At 40.9% G+C, this 15,777-nt stretch overlaps 1 pseudogene; it reads left to right on the top strand.

Moving 5' to 3' along the window:
• Window positions 1-15,777, top strand: part of LOC111982720 (solute carrier family 12 member 9-like) — a 79,671-nt pseudogene that overhangs the window by 2,531 nt on the left and 61,363 nt on the right.

Here is a 15,777-nt window from a genome sequence, read left to right as displayed (position 1 = left end):
TTTTCATAACAATCGGAAATCGGTATTTTTGGTATTAAAATCGGTTATTAATATCGGTATTAATATTATATATATTTTTTTACACCTTTATTTAATCTTTATTTAACTAGGCAAGTCAGTTAAGAACACATTCTTATTTTCAATGACGGCCTAGGAACGTTCTGCCTCGTTCAGGGGCAGAACGACAGATTTTTAACCTTGTCAGCTCGGGGGATCCAATCTTGCAACCTTACAGTTAACTAGTCCAATGCTCTAACACTGATTACATTGCACTCCACGAGGAGCCTGCCTGTGCCGCGAATGCAGTAAGCTAAGGTAAATTGCTAGCTAGCATTAAACTTATCTTATAAAAAACAATCAATCAATGACTGTCATTGCTCTAATGTTGTACTTAACCATAAACATCAATGCCTTTCTTAAAATCAATACACAAGTATATATTTTTTAAACCTGCATATTTAGCTAAAAGAAATCCAGGTTAGCAGGCAATATTAACCAGGTGAAATTGTGTCATTTCTCTTGCGTTCATTGCACGCAGAGTCAGGGTATATGCAACAGTTTGGGCCGACTGGCTCTTTGCGAACTAATTTGCCAGAATTTTACGTAATTATGACATAACATTGAAGGTTGTGCAATGTAACAGGAATATTTAGACTCATGGATGCCACCCGTTAGATAAAATACGGAACGGAATAAACGTTTTGTTTTCGAGGTGATAGTTTCCGGATTAGTCAAAGGTATATGGTTTAGAGAGAAATAGTCGACGCGTTATAATTCCTGTAATAACTTGCGGCTGAACTTGAAAGGGGTTCCTTCGTTATTTTACCGTTCATGTCTTCCATAGAAAATGTCTTGATCTACTTCAAATAAGGTCTGTGTTTCGTGCAGGCTTAAACCGCCTCAACGTTTTGATACCCGTGTAAATCTCACTAGGATAAGGTAACGTTTGTCAACATATTTTCATAAATCCACTCTACAAAAAAAATGATCTTCGCTTATATTTAGCCAATATTGATCAGAGTACCTTGTCCTATGGATATCTACACAGTTATAAAATTGGCAAGGTGGTGTAAGCCTACACGAAACACAGACCTTATTTTAAGTGAATCTAAAAATATCCTATGGAATAAATGAAGGAACCGCTTTTCAGATTTTGCTAGGTGTCATGGAAATTATGACTCGCACTTTGGTCGTCAATTCTTACCATGCCCATTATTAAAATAGGATTTCCTGCATATAGAAATTACAGTTTTTGTTTTCAACATTCATCACAGGTAACTTAAACTCTATTTTTATTCAAACAGTTGAGAGTATTTGTCTCCTAAGCAGACTCTTCAGTATCATTGTCACTTCAGAGCTGTGTGTTGTATTTAATGTATTATATTAAGTTAAAATAAAAGTGTTCATTGTTCATTCAGTATTGTTGCAATTGTCATTATTACAAAAATGTGTGTGTATGATATATATATATATATATATATATATAACATTTTTTTTATTTTTTATAAATCGGCCGATTAATCGGTATCGGCTTTTTTTGTCCTCCAATAATCTGTATCGGTATCGGCGTTGAAAAATCCTAATCGGTCGACCTCTAGATCMGACTTGGTGGTGAACATGTAGCCTATGATCTGTTTTTGATAAATGTAATCATTGAATGTTGTAAGAGCTTTCATTGTCTGCTTATATGCCCCCTTTATTTATCCTACGGTTCTGTTCTAACTTGGTGTACAGGGAGAACACTGTAAGAATGGCCCATGTTCTGAATTCTGTCACTGTTCATTTCAAAAGTGCTGAACAAATAGTTATATTGACTACGTCCGTCCTAGCTTGCTCGTTAATGTCTTAAATCAAAATTACGAAAAGCCTCTTATCCGRTTGTCGTCCCCTTATGCCATAGTTTGTACATCTCAATTGTCAGTAGAAAGCACATTTGTTTAAGCAAGTCAGCCATATCAACTATATATTTTTTAAAGGCAGTAAATGAGACTGTTTACCTGCCAGACAAGGCTCCGCTGATAGCCAGGTGTAGCAGTGGTAAGGTGTTAGGACTGCTGTTGGGACTCTGCTGTTGGGACAGCTTTATGTAGGCCCTAAAAGTTTGTGGGCACTGTTTGTCACCGTTATATTGCAATTCATGTATTGTTTAGTGTTGTGTAGTGGCTTTGCCGGCATTCATCTCACGTTTAAAACATTTTTTACCCACCAAGATGTACATGCTTAAATTGCCACTGAGTGATTGATAAGACTGAACTAGATCAATGATAATTAAATAATCAATATTGTTGCACCTTTAACCAATAGCCTAACAAATGAACAACTCTTACAAAGTACAGACTTAATTTTTGATTCTTTATCAAGACATCATCTATATCAAATTTCAGCCAGACCGCCCAGCCAGCCTGAACCACCTGCACGCCCAACCCTTATCACTCTAGTCAATAACTCAAATCTCTCCCCAACACAACTTCCTTCCCATCTTTTTTTTATGTCTCAGGGGAAAGGTTTGGAAAACATACATTTAATAAAATCACACATACGCTACCGTTCAAAAGTTTGGGGTCACTTCGAAATGTCCTTGTTTTTGAAAGAAAAGCACTTTTTTGTGCATTAAAATACGATCAAGTTGATCAGAAATGCAGTGTAGACATTGTTAATGTTGTAAATGACTTTTGTAGCTGGAAACAGCAGATACATTTTTTTATAATAATTGGAATATCTACATACAGTGATCACCATAATTCATTGGACAGCGGTGTCGATGCAAAGGAAGCTGGCCGTCATAAGACTCAGAAATGAAAATCAATCAATCAGGAACATTGCAAAAACCCTGGTCAGCCCAAGTCAACAGTTTGGTTCATCATTAACAAGACAAAAACCCTGGTCATGTCCAAGTCAACAGTTTGGTTCATCATTAACAAGAAGAAAACAACCGGTGAACTCAATTATGTCAAAAGACCCAGTAGACTGAGGAAGACCACTGTGGTGGATGACCGGAGAATACTCTCTATGGTGAAGAAACCCCCCTGACAACAGTCCAACAGATRAAAAACGCTCTCCTGGATMCAGGTGTAGATGTGTKAAAGTATACCATACGTAGAAGACTACACCAGCAGGACTACAGAGGGTACACTACAAGATGCAAACCACTGATATGCCTGAAGAACAGAAAAGCAAGATTACTGTTTGCTAAAGAGCCCCAAGAGTTCTGGAGAAAAGTATTGTGGACAGATGAGACAAAGACTAACATGTACCAGAGTGATGGAAAGAGGAAAGTGTGGAGAAAAAAAAGACATGCCCATGATCCAAAGCATACCACCTCATCTGTGAAACATGGTGGAGGGGGTGTTATGGCTTGGGCCTGTATGGCTGCCAGTGAAACATGGTGGAGGGGGTGTTATGGCTTGGGCCTGTATGGCTGCCAGTGGAACAGGCTCACTTGTCTTCATCGATAATGTGACTGCAGACAGAAGTAGAACAATGAATTCTGAAGTCTACAGAATTATGTTATTTGCTCAGATAAAACCAAATGCCTCAACTCATTGGACGGCACTTCATCATGCAACATGACAATGACCCTGAACATACTGCTAGAGCAACTAAGGGGTTTTACATGGCCAAAAAGTGGAAAAACCTTGACTGGCRGAGTCAATCACCGGATCTGAATCCAATTGAACATGCATTTTACATGCTGAATAGGAGAGTTGAGATTGCCTGCAATGACAACAAGCTCAGTCTGATGATGCTGTGATCGATCCCGCTCCAGAGTACAGGCCTCGGTGTAATGCTCATTCCTTCGACGATAAACGCAAATCCGATCATCACCCCTGGTGAGACAAAACCGCGACTAGTCAGTGAAGAGCACTTTTTGCGTGTCTTGTCTGGTCCAGCGACGGTGGGTTTGTGCCCATAGGCGACGTTGTTACCAGTGATGTAAGGCAGGTCCTCACCAGACAACAGGCCTACAAGCCCTCAGTACAGCCTCTCTCAGCTTATTGCGGACAGTCTGAGCACTGATGGAGGGATTGTGCGTTCCTGGTGTAACTCAGGCAGTTGTTGTTGCCATCCTGTACCTGTCCTGCAGGTGTGATGTTCGGATGTACTGATCCTGTATAGGTGTTGTTACACGTGGTCTGCCACTGCGAGGACGATCAGCTGTCCGTCCTGGCTCCCTGTAGCGCTGTCTTAGGCGTCTCACAGTACGGACATTGCAATTTATTGCCCTGGCCACATCTGCAGTCCTCATGGCTCCTTGCAGCATGCCTGAGGCTTTTGGATTTTTACGAATTATCTTTGAATGACAGGGTCCTGAAAAAGGGATGTTTCTTTTTTTGCTGAGTTTAGTACTGTAGAGCTATTTTTACTTGCACACAATATAGCTGGATCACCCCATCCTGCCCCTAGGGAACCACCGCKCTGCAGCGCCCCAACACAACTTAGCTTTAGGATCTTAGTGAAACATTCATTATTGGTTCCAGATGTGTTAGGCCAATGCCAGAGTGACAACCAACAGAATGGCAGACCCCCAGGACCAGAACTGAGCATTCCAGCAGCTACAAATTGCCTAAATAGGTATCTCCCTTGAGGTGGGCATGTTTTCCATATAGACTCCTTTTGTCGTACCATATTCCATATAAGGCATCCAGACCTCATGAAAGTTGCACAGTATACCCTTAATCTTGTATTAAATCAAATCTAGTGATACATAAATTGATATTTCTGCCATCCATTGTTACATTGTGGGTGGATAACCAACCTTCCAATTAATGGCAATGCATTTCTTAGCTGCTATAAATGCTAAGTTACACAGTTTCTTCTGATAACAGTCTCCAGTATCAACATTTCCAAGCAAACAAAAACAGGGAGAATCTGTAGACATGCTGAGATAAAATAACATACTCTTTGCCAGAATTCAGCCAGCCTTCATGAGACCACAACATATGCAAATMTGTCCCCTTTTGTGCTTTACACCTCCAGTAGAATAATAACATTTCTGAGTGAATGATATTCAGTTTCGCTGGCATATAGTACGTTCTATGGATGGTCTTAAACTACAGTAATTTATGTCTGAGATGACGGAGCATTGAAACACATCTGTTTCCATTCATCATCAGTCTCCCAGGTCATCCTCACATTTTTGTTTTACATGTTTTGTCATCTGGAAAAGCCTCTATCAACCCTTGATACATTTTGGAAATCAATTTTAGAGGTTTGCCAGACTGCCTTACAATAGGTTCAATCTTTGAAGCGTCTGGCTTGTCCAGTGTTTACTGCACAAGAAATAATAAAGTGTTGCATCTGCAAAAAGGTTCCCCTCAGTGCAGTCACAGACTGGCCTGGTTGCCTGACACTGATGAGACCTCTGTCACCATCTGATCCTGCTCAGATGGGGCATGAGAAGAATTACCTTGGTGTACATTTATACATTTATTCTATTCTTAGATAATATAATGGTTCAATAATTGAAATGACCATTATTTCCAGATCCCAGTCTGTAGTCTACCCATCAACTCAAGATGGATCTCTGTATCCATTCACTGATTGTTATAATATATTGCAAAATTCACCTGAGCTCCGTAGACTGGTCTTCCCTGGCTGTCTGACCCTGCAGGGACCCCTGTCACCATCTGATCCTGCTAAGACATGATGAGCATAGTGTTGTGTACTGACTGTGCACTGTGAAAGTGAAGCCTGTAGAGCTGTTTATACCGTGTCAGTGTAACAAGTAGGAAATTAACTAGGGAAACTGACAGATCAATAACATTGCATTGCTATACTGACTAATAAAAACATTGCGCTGAAAAAAATTCTGAGTATCTACAGTTTCATTGTTTGATTCAGAATGTGTGGGGGGGGGGGGGTCATGTCCCCCCTGTCCCCAGTGATGCCCCTGGCTAGAACACATGTGTCAATTCGAGAGGTGGCATACTCACTATATAATGTAAAGAAAAAGAAAAAATTAGATCAGTGAAGTTGAAAATGCGATGGAAACCCATTTAACTTGTATGTTTTATTCGGTAATGATTAATTTACATCTGTCCCTCATTTTAAGGTCAACCCTGTTACATGAACTGAACTCTCATTTTTTTATGGAGAACCTATTCCTTTTTAAACAGTGTAAAAGCAGGTTCTACTCTCATTGGGAATTTTCTGGTGGAAAACCAAGCGGGTTGAGCAGAACACGTCAACCCTGTTAGACATAGATAGACAAGCTTGAAATATTTTAACAATTCTGCGTTCAGTTGCTACTCCCTGATGCACACATCATGCTTTGATTACCCCTGTCACAATGACATTTATGGATGATTTTAAYGTGAAATCTTCAACCCTGTAACTTTATTTGGCACTTACTATAGGCATTTTTTGTTTTTAACCTCTTGAGATGGGAATAACGTTTTGAAAGTGRTCTTTATGACAATCTTAAAATTAGTTGAAATCAAATGTTTTTTTTTACCGRGTTACACTTGGTGGAATGACCCTTGTACCACTTGGAAACTCCCTTGATGTGTTACAGCACAAGGGTATGGAGAAAAAGTAGTGAGTGCGTGCATCCCAGGACACATTGGGAATGGACTGTTATGGCGGTCATAGTCATGATAATAAATGTGAAATAAATTGTAAAAGAACAATTTTCTTATTGGAGGAATAGAGTAGTTTGAAGTGGACTAACTTGGAGTAAAATATAGTTCTAGCTCTTGGAAGAAATGGCTTTATTGCCTCGCACCATAACTTCAGTCTCGAGCCATTAATCACGTTCACATGATGCAGAGCTCGAAGTCCAATATCTGATGGCAATAATGACAACAGTATCTCTAATGTAATCACAAATATTCCGAAGATATGTTTTACAAATACAATCCCCATTCATTAATATCTCATCTGTTTTCTTTGTTCAGAGGTGTTTCATTCTATCACAGAGTTCTCACGGTAAGTAAAGTGGTCTGTCTGTGTTCTCTCTCCTGCCTTGATGTGCTCCCCCCTCTGTTTATTCCCTTGTCTCATGATACCTCAGCTGCTGTGGTGTAGACACGCACAGGCTGAACAGCCACCAGTTTGAGAGACAATAATACCATTCCACATAACATAAGCACTGCAGTGCATTGTGCCTTATCTGGAACAATATAGTGCTTCTGTTTCAACAATGCATAAGATCAATAGGAGTGCTCCCCWGTGAATTGGGAGAGTTCTGTTTTTGTTAAAAGCATGACAACTTGTTATGCATTTTGACCTATTGTTGAATGTTGCAAGGAAATAGTAGCATTGTAGAAGTTTGGTATTTTGCKATAGGCTATTATCAATAAAAAATATTGTCAGTCTAAACTGATTTTGTGTGTGACATTCAACAACATTTCTTAAACAAACGTATCTGAATGCCTTGGCATGATGTTTTGGTTAATAATGACATGACTGGGTAATGTCAATAATGAAGTGGGTATGAGGGAGGTGGGTCAAACTGCTGTCTCAACTGTGTAGTTAAGGTGAAAGCCAATGAGAATTCCCCACTGCACGTTCTTATAGACAATTACTGTAAATTCCAGTTTCAACTTCCTGTAGGAAAGTTGTTCCACCACTTGRTAAATCACCAAACCCAGTTCCCGTTAGGGACTTTGAGATGATTTTAATTCGTTGTGTTTAACCATAGTGTGGTCCTTGTGTTCTCTCCCGTCAGGTTTCGTGGTGGGCCAGTGTGGGCTGTATCAGGCCATAGCCATGTTCTTAGTGGCCTACTTCATCATCAGTATGACCGTGCTGTCTGTGTGTGCCATCTCAACCAATGGAGCTCTGGARGCAGGAGGGGCCTACTGTATCCTCCTCAGCAATACACACACAGCTGTACATGATAGTCAGATGTATAGACATATTATTTCAGGCGATGTATGAATGCCTTTCTCACACCACCCCATATACTCTACACACACTCCACCTCACTGTTCTTTCTATTTCATTAATGTAGCATTGCATTCGTCCAGGTATTTTTTTGTGTGTGCCAGTGAATGGCTGGTATTGCTTTCATTTTATCTGTAAGACACATTGTGAGTGTGTGAGAGGGGGATGTGTGTGTGTGTGTGCCTGCGCCTATTCTTTCAGTGCCTTCACTACACTATAGTGTGCACATACCAACACGCACTCTCTCTCACACACACATTGACACTCACTCTTAAATCCTGTTGGTCCCAGCCTTAACTCCCTCCTCCCCCAGACATGATAAGTCGTGCGTTGGGGCCAGAGTTTGGGGGCAGTCTAGGTGTTATGTTCTTCCTGGCTAACGTGTGTAGCAGTGCCCTCTTTATACTGGGTCTGGTTGAGGCCATAGTAGCAACTTTCGGGCTTCCAGAAGGTATACAGCCATACTCTCGCCCTTTTCCTGCTGTGTTAGAAGGTCAACGCCCACAAGATGGGCCAGCGGCAGTCAACATTGGCTATATATTGTAAAAATTTATGAAAACAAAAATGTACTTTTTCGTCTTAATTTGAGGTTAGGCATAATGTTGGAAGTGTGGTGCGGTTTAAAATCAGATTTTATTACTTTTTGGCTGTGACAGCTAGTGACTACCCTGCAGAGCTGCCTCCAGTACATTAGCCATCCCAATAAATGCCAACCTGTGCTCTGTTTACATTGACAGACTACTTTTCTAGTATTTTTGTATTTGATCTAAAACGAATCTGATTTCACAATGGCTACTAATCCATTGCATGCCCATGTTAAAGGTCATTGAATTAAACTGAATACATTTAAATCAAATTGAATTAGATACCCACCCTTTGTGACCTTTCATGYTCTGTTTCAGCTTTCACCCTCATTCCTTCACTCTCATTTTCTCATCTCATTAACCCTCTACACCTTTTAACCTACTTACCACCATCCCTCCCTCCCTTCCCACTTCAGATGGGGTGAGCCCAGCGGGTTCCCTCCAGGTGTTGCCAGCGGGGTATTGGTGGTCGTTGCTCTATGCCACCGGCATCCTCCTCCTCTGCCTGCTTGTGTGTCTAGTGGGGGCAGAGATCTATGCCAAGGCCTCCTTCCTCATCTTCCTGGTGGTCATGCTGGTGCTGGCCACCATCTTTATCAGCTTCTTCGCCGTGTGCCCGCGCACCATCCTCCTGCCTGCCGCCCTGCCCGTTCACAACAACACAGGGCCACAGCCACCCAACATGGCCAACTTTACCGGCTTTAAACTGGACACACTGCTGGGCAACCTGGATGGTGAGTAAGGGTTGGGTGTGTGTGTTACTCACCAACAAACGTYTGTGCTTAATGTACTGTATGTGTCATTCTAAATAGAATTTCGCTTGATTTAAGGCTGCAATATATAACTTTTTAGGCGCCACTACCAAATGCACGTAGTAATGTGTGTTATAGAGCTTTCATTCTCATTGAAAGCAAGTGTAAAAAGCAGTAGATCTGATCTGTGCGCGCTATGCTTCCTGTTCTTAAGTTCCGGTTTTGCATCTTTTACTTTCGGTTTTGTACACCAGCTTCAAACAGCTGAAAATACAATATTTTTGGTTATGGAAAATATATTTCACAGCTTTTTAAATTTGTACAAAATTCTCTACACTATACTTGCTTGTTTTCTCACACAAACTGAAATTAGGCTAACTATTAGAATTTTAGCAACCAGGAAATGGTGGAGCAATTTGTGCATAATGGATCTTGAAGGAATGAATATAGCAAATAATTATTGATGTGAGCGTACGTGAGTGACGTCTCATGTCAGTTATGCAGAATTGACTGGTTTATCTCACACACACACCAATTATAGCCTTAGCCTCTTGATTTACTGAATGTTTACCAGGGTTGCTGGCAGTGAAAAAGGTAATTGATTATTTAGTTGTAATTAGTAGGTCTCGTAAATATCCTTTGGCTCCCCATTTCCACCGTAACATACCAACCTGACTACTGAGCTGAAGGATTGATATTCAGAGTGGAAATCAACCTTCGCGTTCAAAGACCTTGTTGTCAACAAAATCACACATTGACACACTTACACACTTTGTTTGCCACTGTAAAGCTTTCCCTCCAATAAGAAGGAAGTAGGTTAAAAGTCAATAGCTTCATACAMTTGWAGTCGGAAGTTTACATATACCTTTAAACTCAGTTTTTCACAATTCCTGACATTTAATCCTAGTAATAATGACCTGTCTTAGGTCAGTTAGGATCACCACTTTATTTTAAGAATGTGAAATATCAGAATAATTSMAGAGAATTATTTATTTCAGTTTTTATTTCTTTCATCACGTTCCCAGTGGGTCAGAAGTTTACATACACTCAATTAGTATTTGGTAGCATGGCCTTTAAATTGTTTAACTTGGGTCAAACGTTTCAAGTAGCCTTCCACAAGCTTCCCACAATAAGTTGGGTGAATTTTGGCCCATTCCTCCTGACAGAGCTGGTGTAACCGAGTCAGGTTTGTAGGCCTCCTTGCTCGCACAAGCTTTTTCAATTCTGCCCACACATTTTCTATAGGATTGAGGTCAGGGCTTTGTGATGGCCACTCCAATACCTTGACTTTGTTGTACTTAAGCCATTTTGCCACAACTTTGGAAGGATGCTTGGAGTCATTGTCCATTTGGAAGACCCATTTGCGACCACGCTTTAACTTCCTGACTGATGACTTGAGATGTTGCTTCAATATATCCACATAATTTTCCTCTCTTGATGATGCCATCTATTTTGTGAAGTGCACGAGTCCCTCCTGCAGCAAAGCACCCCACAACATGATGCTGCCACCCCCGTGCTTCACGGTTGGGATGGTGTTCTTCGGCTTGCAAGCCTCCCCCTTTTTCCTCCAAACATAACGACGGTCATTATGCCAAACAGTTATATTTTTGTTCATCAAACCAGAGGACATTTTCTCAAAAAGTATGATCTTTTCCCCATTGCAGTTGCAAACCGTAGTCTGGCTTTTTTTAATGGCAGTTTTGGAACAGTGGCTTCTTCCTTGCTGAGCTGCCTTTCAGGTTATGTTGATATAGGACTCGTTTTACTGTGGATATATACTTTTGTACCTGTTTCCTCCAGCATCTTCACAAGGTCCTTTGCTGTTGTTCTGGGATTGATTTGCACTTTTCGCAACCAAAGTACGTTCGTCTCTAGGAGACAGAAAGCGTCTCCTTCTTGAGTGGTATGACGGCTGCGTGGTCCCATGGTGTTTATACTTGCCTGCTATGGTTGTATAGATGAACGTTGGTACCTTCAGGCGTTTGGAAATTGCTCCCAAAGATGAACCAGACTTGTGGAGGTCTACAATATTTTTTTCTGGGGTCTTGGCTGATTTCTTTAGATTTTTCCCATGATGTCAAGCAAAGAGGCACTGAGTTTGAAGGTAGGCCTTGAAATACATCCACAGGTACACCTCCAATTTACTCAGGTTCATTTACGTCATGGCTTTAGAAGCTTCTAAAGCCATGACATAATTTTCTGGAATTTTCCAAGCTGTTTAAAGGCACAGTCTATTTAGTGTATGTAAACTTCTGACCCACTGGAAATGTGATAAAATTAATTATAAGTTAAATAATCTGTCTGTAAACAATTGTTGGAAAAATGACTTGTGTCATGCACAAAGTAGATGTCCTAACCGACTTTTTCAACCACTCTACAAAGAAATTTGTAGAGTGGTTGYAAAATGAGTTTTAATGACTCCAARCTAAATGTATGTYAACTTCTGACTTCAACTGTATGTACCACAAGCTATATCTGAACTTGACATGGCAAGATMAAGCATTTCTGTCCTTTTTGAATTGTAGTCCTCCTTAAAGGCAAGAGGCATGCATGTTAATCATTTCAARTTTTGTTGTTGTTAAATATCTGAATTTGGGGAGGATTTGGACATGAAGCTGATTGAATTTATATCTAACTCTCCCCTAGCTGACTATGCTGTGGACTACACAACAGGAACCATGATGTCCTTTGCCACGGTGTTTGCGGTCATGTTTAACGGTTGCACAGGCATCATGGCCGGATCCAACATGTCAGGTAATAAATCGTTTTTTGATCAAAGGAGTCGGTCAGGAGTGTGTGATTGTCTGTGTTGTGTCTAACCTGGTGTCGTGCTGTGTCCCAGGTGACCTAAAGAACCCTAGCTACTCTATCCCTCGAGGAACCATCACAGCTGTCATCTTCACCTTCATCATCTACAACCTCCTCAGTCTGATGGTGGCCTGCTCCTGTGACCGGTCAGTCACACACACACTAGTTTGGGCATAATCTCTGTAGATAAACACACCTGTAACACGTATGTTCACATACAGAGATAGGCACACACAAACACACAGGGGCCCAATCCAACTCAAACTCGACAAAAATTTGCACTCAATGAAAGACACACATACTAGCATTTACAATTCTATCTCTCTCTGACACTCTCTCACACTTTCTCTCACTCTCTCTCCCGTCTCTAGCTCAGTGCCAGTGTYCAGTATTGATGTGGCACTAACACAAGTGTTGCTAAAGTGACATAAAAGGCCCTTTAAAGATGCATTGGAAATCAATACAGCCATCAATTATACTCCTRCCTGTCCTCCCCTCTGCCTGTTTCACCCTCTCCCCCTCAGTAGATCAGACATTGGCAGATAGAAAGGGAAGAGAAATATGCTGACTCATTGACSGTGTTTACATGCCCACCAATATCCCGTTTTTATTCGGGCTACTCAAGTATTGTTTTTGAGTTGACGCATATAAACATCATATCCCATTTATAATAACCCGAAAAAGCTTGTATCCCGGTTATGAGAAACCCGGATAAGATACCTGGGAAATGTTGATCTTAGATGGGATACTGTGGCATGTATACATCTTATCCCGTTTACTGTTAATTTTGCAGTCTGCGCATGGTCAGTATTGCATATCATGGGTGTTGATGTTTTCATRTGATTATCAAACAAATCACTTWAAAAAAAATACATTTAAAAAAGTAGGCTATACCTGCGCATTTCCATCCACCACAATTCCATAATTAATTTTGCTGATACACCGTAGCCTACTGGACCGTATAGCCTAGTGGCTTTGGCTGCTTCCACCCCTAATCTAGATACATTTCTGCTCATCATTTCCAGCATTTGGTAGGCCATTTGTCAACTATAATTAGATACATGCAGCTTCTGACTAAAGTAGTGCTAACCAGAATGTCTTACATCAATAGAATGAATGAATTAGTAATGTAGTTAACACCGGTAAAGTTCTCTGTTTGGTTAGGGACCGTGGAGGAAACTCCACAACAGTGAAAAGATTATTCCTGTGCAAAATGTCCAAATGTCATCAGTTTGGCCAGGTTTTAAGGAAATMAAAAGCTGAGAAAACGATGAAACACCTTTCTGATAAGACTTCAGTTTGCCTTGGGTGCATATTTTATGTGGTAGAAATACTGTCTGCTTACGTTAGTGTAAAACATATAAGTTACACGTGCATTTGCAATTTCTGGGGATGCTGAAAGACCAAAATCATATTTCTCCACTCCTGTTTCCGAGACACAAATGTAACTCTTATCTAATTGTATGCCTACTACAGAAATGGTTAATTCTGCAGGAGTTAATATGATAGTACTCTACATGTGAGAGGTTATAGGTCTAAGTCAGTGTCCACATTTCTGTTACTGTTCCATTTAACCCATATGAACTTCAATTAGGAATATTCACTTTATTCATGGGTATAGAATACTCGTGAGCGGGATATCAAAGGTGCATGTAAACAGCTTATCCGAATAAGACCTTAAGCGGGATATGAGCTACTATGTGGAATACTTTGCGCAAATGTGGTCGTTGATGGATAATGTAGTAGTTGATCAGACACACTGGATCATGAAATCCTAGGTGGTTGATTTCTACACAATCTAGATCATGAGAAGTGGCATTCAGGACCAGTCAGTACCTGTCTCACATGCACGTATACATTCTTTTTACACTGAGGAAATTGAGTCCATTTCAATCCATACTTCAGGATATGAACAAAGGATAASAAGAATGCATTTCCTTCTCCGGTGTGTTCAGTCCGGTTGTTATCTAGCTGTGTCCTTATCTGCTGTTGGTTTAGTGTTGCTTTATTGATGTTGGACAGGGCCCGGCATGCAGTGGAGTGTGACTTTATTGGTCTTAGATAGTCGGACTGAATGGAGGAAATGTACAGGGTTTATGAATGATACTGCCTCCAACGTCCTTTTATGGTACTTGATGGTGTGTCAACCATATCTAAACCTTTTACTGAACTGTCTTAGTAGTTACTGTACATGTGAAAACACACTGACTGCTCCTCCAGTTGTACATAGAGTACAGTAACCTGTGGAAGAGTACAGTAACCTGTGGAAGAGTACAGTAACCTGTGGAAGAGTACAGTAACCTGTGGAAGTGATAATGGTAACTTGGCCTGGGGTAAAGTCAGCATTTCATCATGCATGTTACTGGAATCATAAACTAGTTATTTCTGGCCATGGAATTCCACAGTGCAAATTTTCAAAAATCACAAAAGCTCTGACGAAGGCCGTGAGGCCGATACGTAAGCTTATTAAATATCGGTGATACTATCAAGAGCAGTGTGCGGTTTCCTTTTTCCTTCATCTTGTTCAATTGTTGCCATGCACCTGCAAATAAGATTGCGCAGATGTGCGAGTGCCTTTTGAATTTTGTATAACTATTTTTCACTCCGCACTCTGAAATCTTGTAAGTATACACATAAGTAAAAGACGTACCAAGTATACAATGGATCCACTACGAGAGATCAACTCACTTACCACACATTGTGCGAGCACCCTTTCATTCACACAAGAAGACGCCAATAAGATTATTTTTCCTACCTCCAGCATGGACAACTCAGTTCCACACTCGACTGTCGAACTCAAAATCAAACTCCAGAGACTCCGAGAGAAAGAAACACGTTTGTTCCTGCATGGCACAACTCTTAGCGAGTATTGGCACAACAAGTGCATTCCAAGAGGACTGAGAATACAGAAGGAGCCTACAACAGGGAAAAATGACAACTTTCATTCAGCAATGGGGTGAAATACTCAACAAATGCTCATTAGATTTAATGCTATTAATCGTTGAGCATGTGTCAAAGGAAGTGAAAGAAGTTGAAGTTAAGATTAGCGAACATGAGGCTATAATGAAGGAGATTCTAGGCCCTAATTTTACAGCCATAGACGACACGATCAAGCAGTCCATTGGGAAATACAGAGACRKTCTACAAGCAACAAAGATCAAGAAATACCAGCGAGACACAGAGGACTACCAGCTCAACCAGGTGTACGCATGGGAAGGCCCAAGGACAGGAGCACGGAGAGGCCGACGGAGGGACGCACCACTGATCGGGGGACCAGATACGCAGCAGCGGGAGGACATGGACACTTGGACACAGAGGCATCCACCGAGAGCGAATTCCCTACAGACAGTGACTCCAGCTACCATGGCACACAGTCTGTTTTTTTAGCCCGGAAGCAACAGAGGGCTCCACGAAAGAAAAGAAACGATGCAGGAGAGGCAAGCGGTCGAAGAGACCAGGAACACAGGCCGTGGACACGGAGCTACAGCGGGACGCGGTAATTAACCTCTCCAAAAAAGACCTTACTGACGCTCAAGTCTCAGTCTCATCTAAGGGCCTCTCTTTTTTACCTACATGTACAGATAAACCATTCGATACACATCAAAGAACTGGTACCCATTTTAAGCCCAAAAGCAAATTCTGCCCCATGGTTAACAACTCCTCGATTAATACCTATTGTAGGTTAGTCGAAAAAGAAGCCATGTCAGTATATACGAGACAAATAAACCACATTCAGAAGAATCTCG

This window comes from Salvelinus sp. IW2-2015, linkage group LG22 (assembly GCF_002910315.2).
Source record: "Salvelinus sp. IW2-2015 linkage group LG22, ASM291031v2, whole genome shotgun sequence".
In the NCBI taxonomy this organism is placed as follows: Eukaryota; Metazoa; Chordata; class Actinopteri; order Salmoniformes; family Salmonidae; genus Salvelinus; species Salvelinus sp. IW2-2015.
This window is presented reverse-complemented; position numbering and strand designations above follow the sequence as displayed.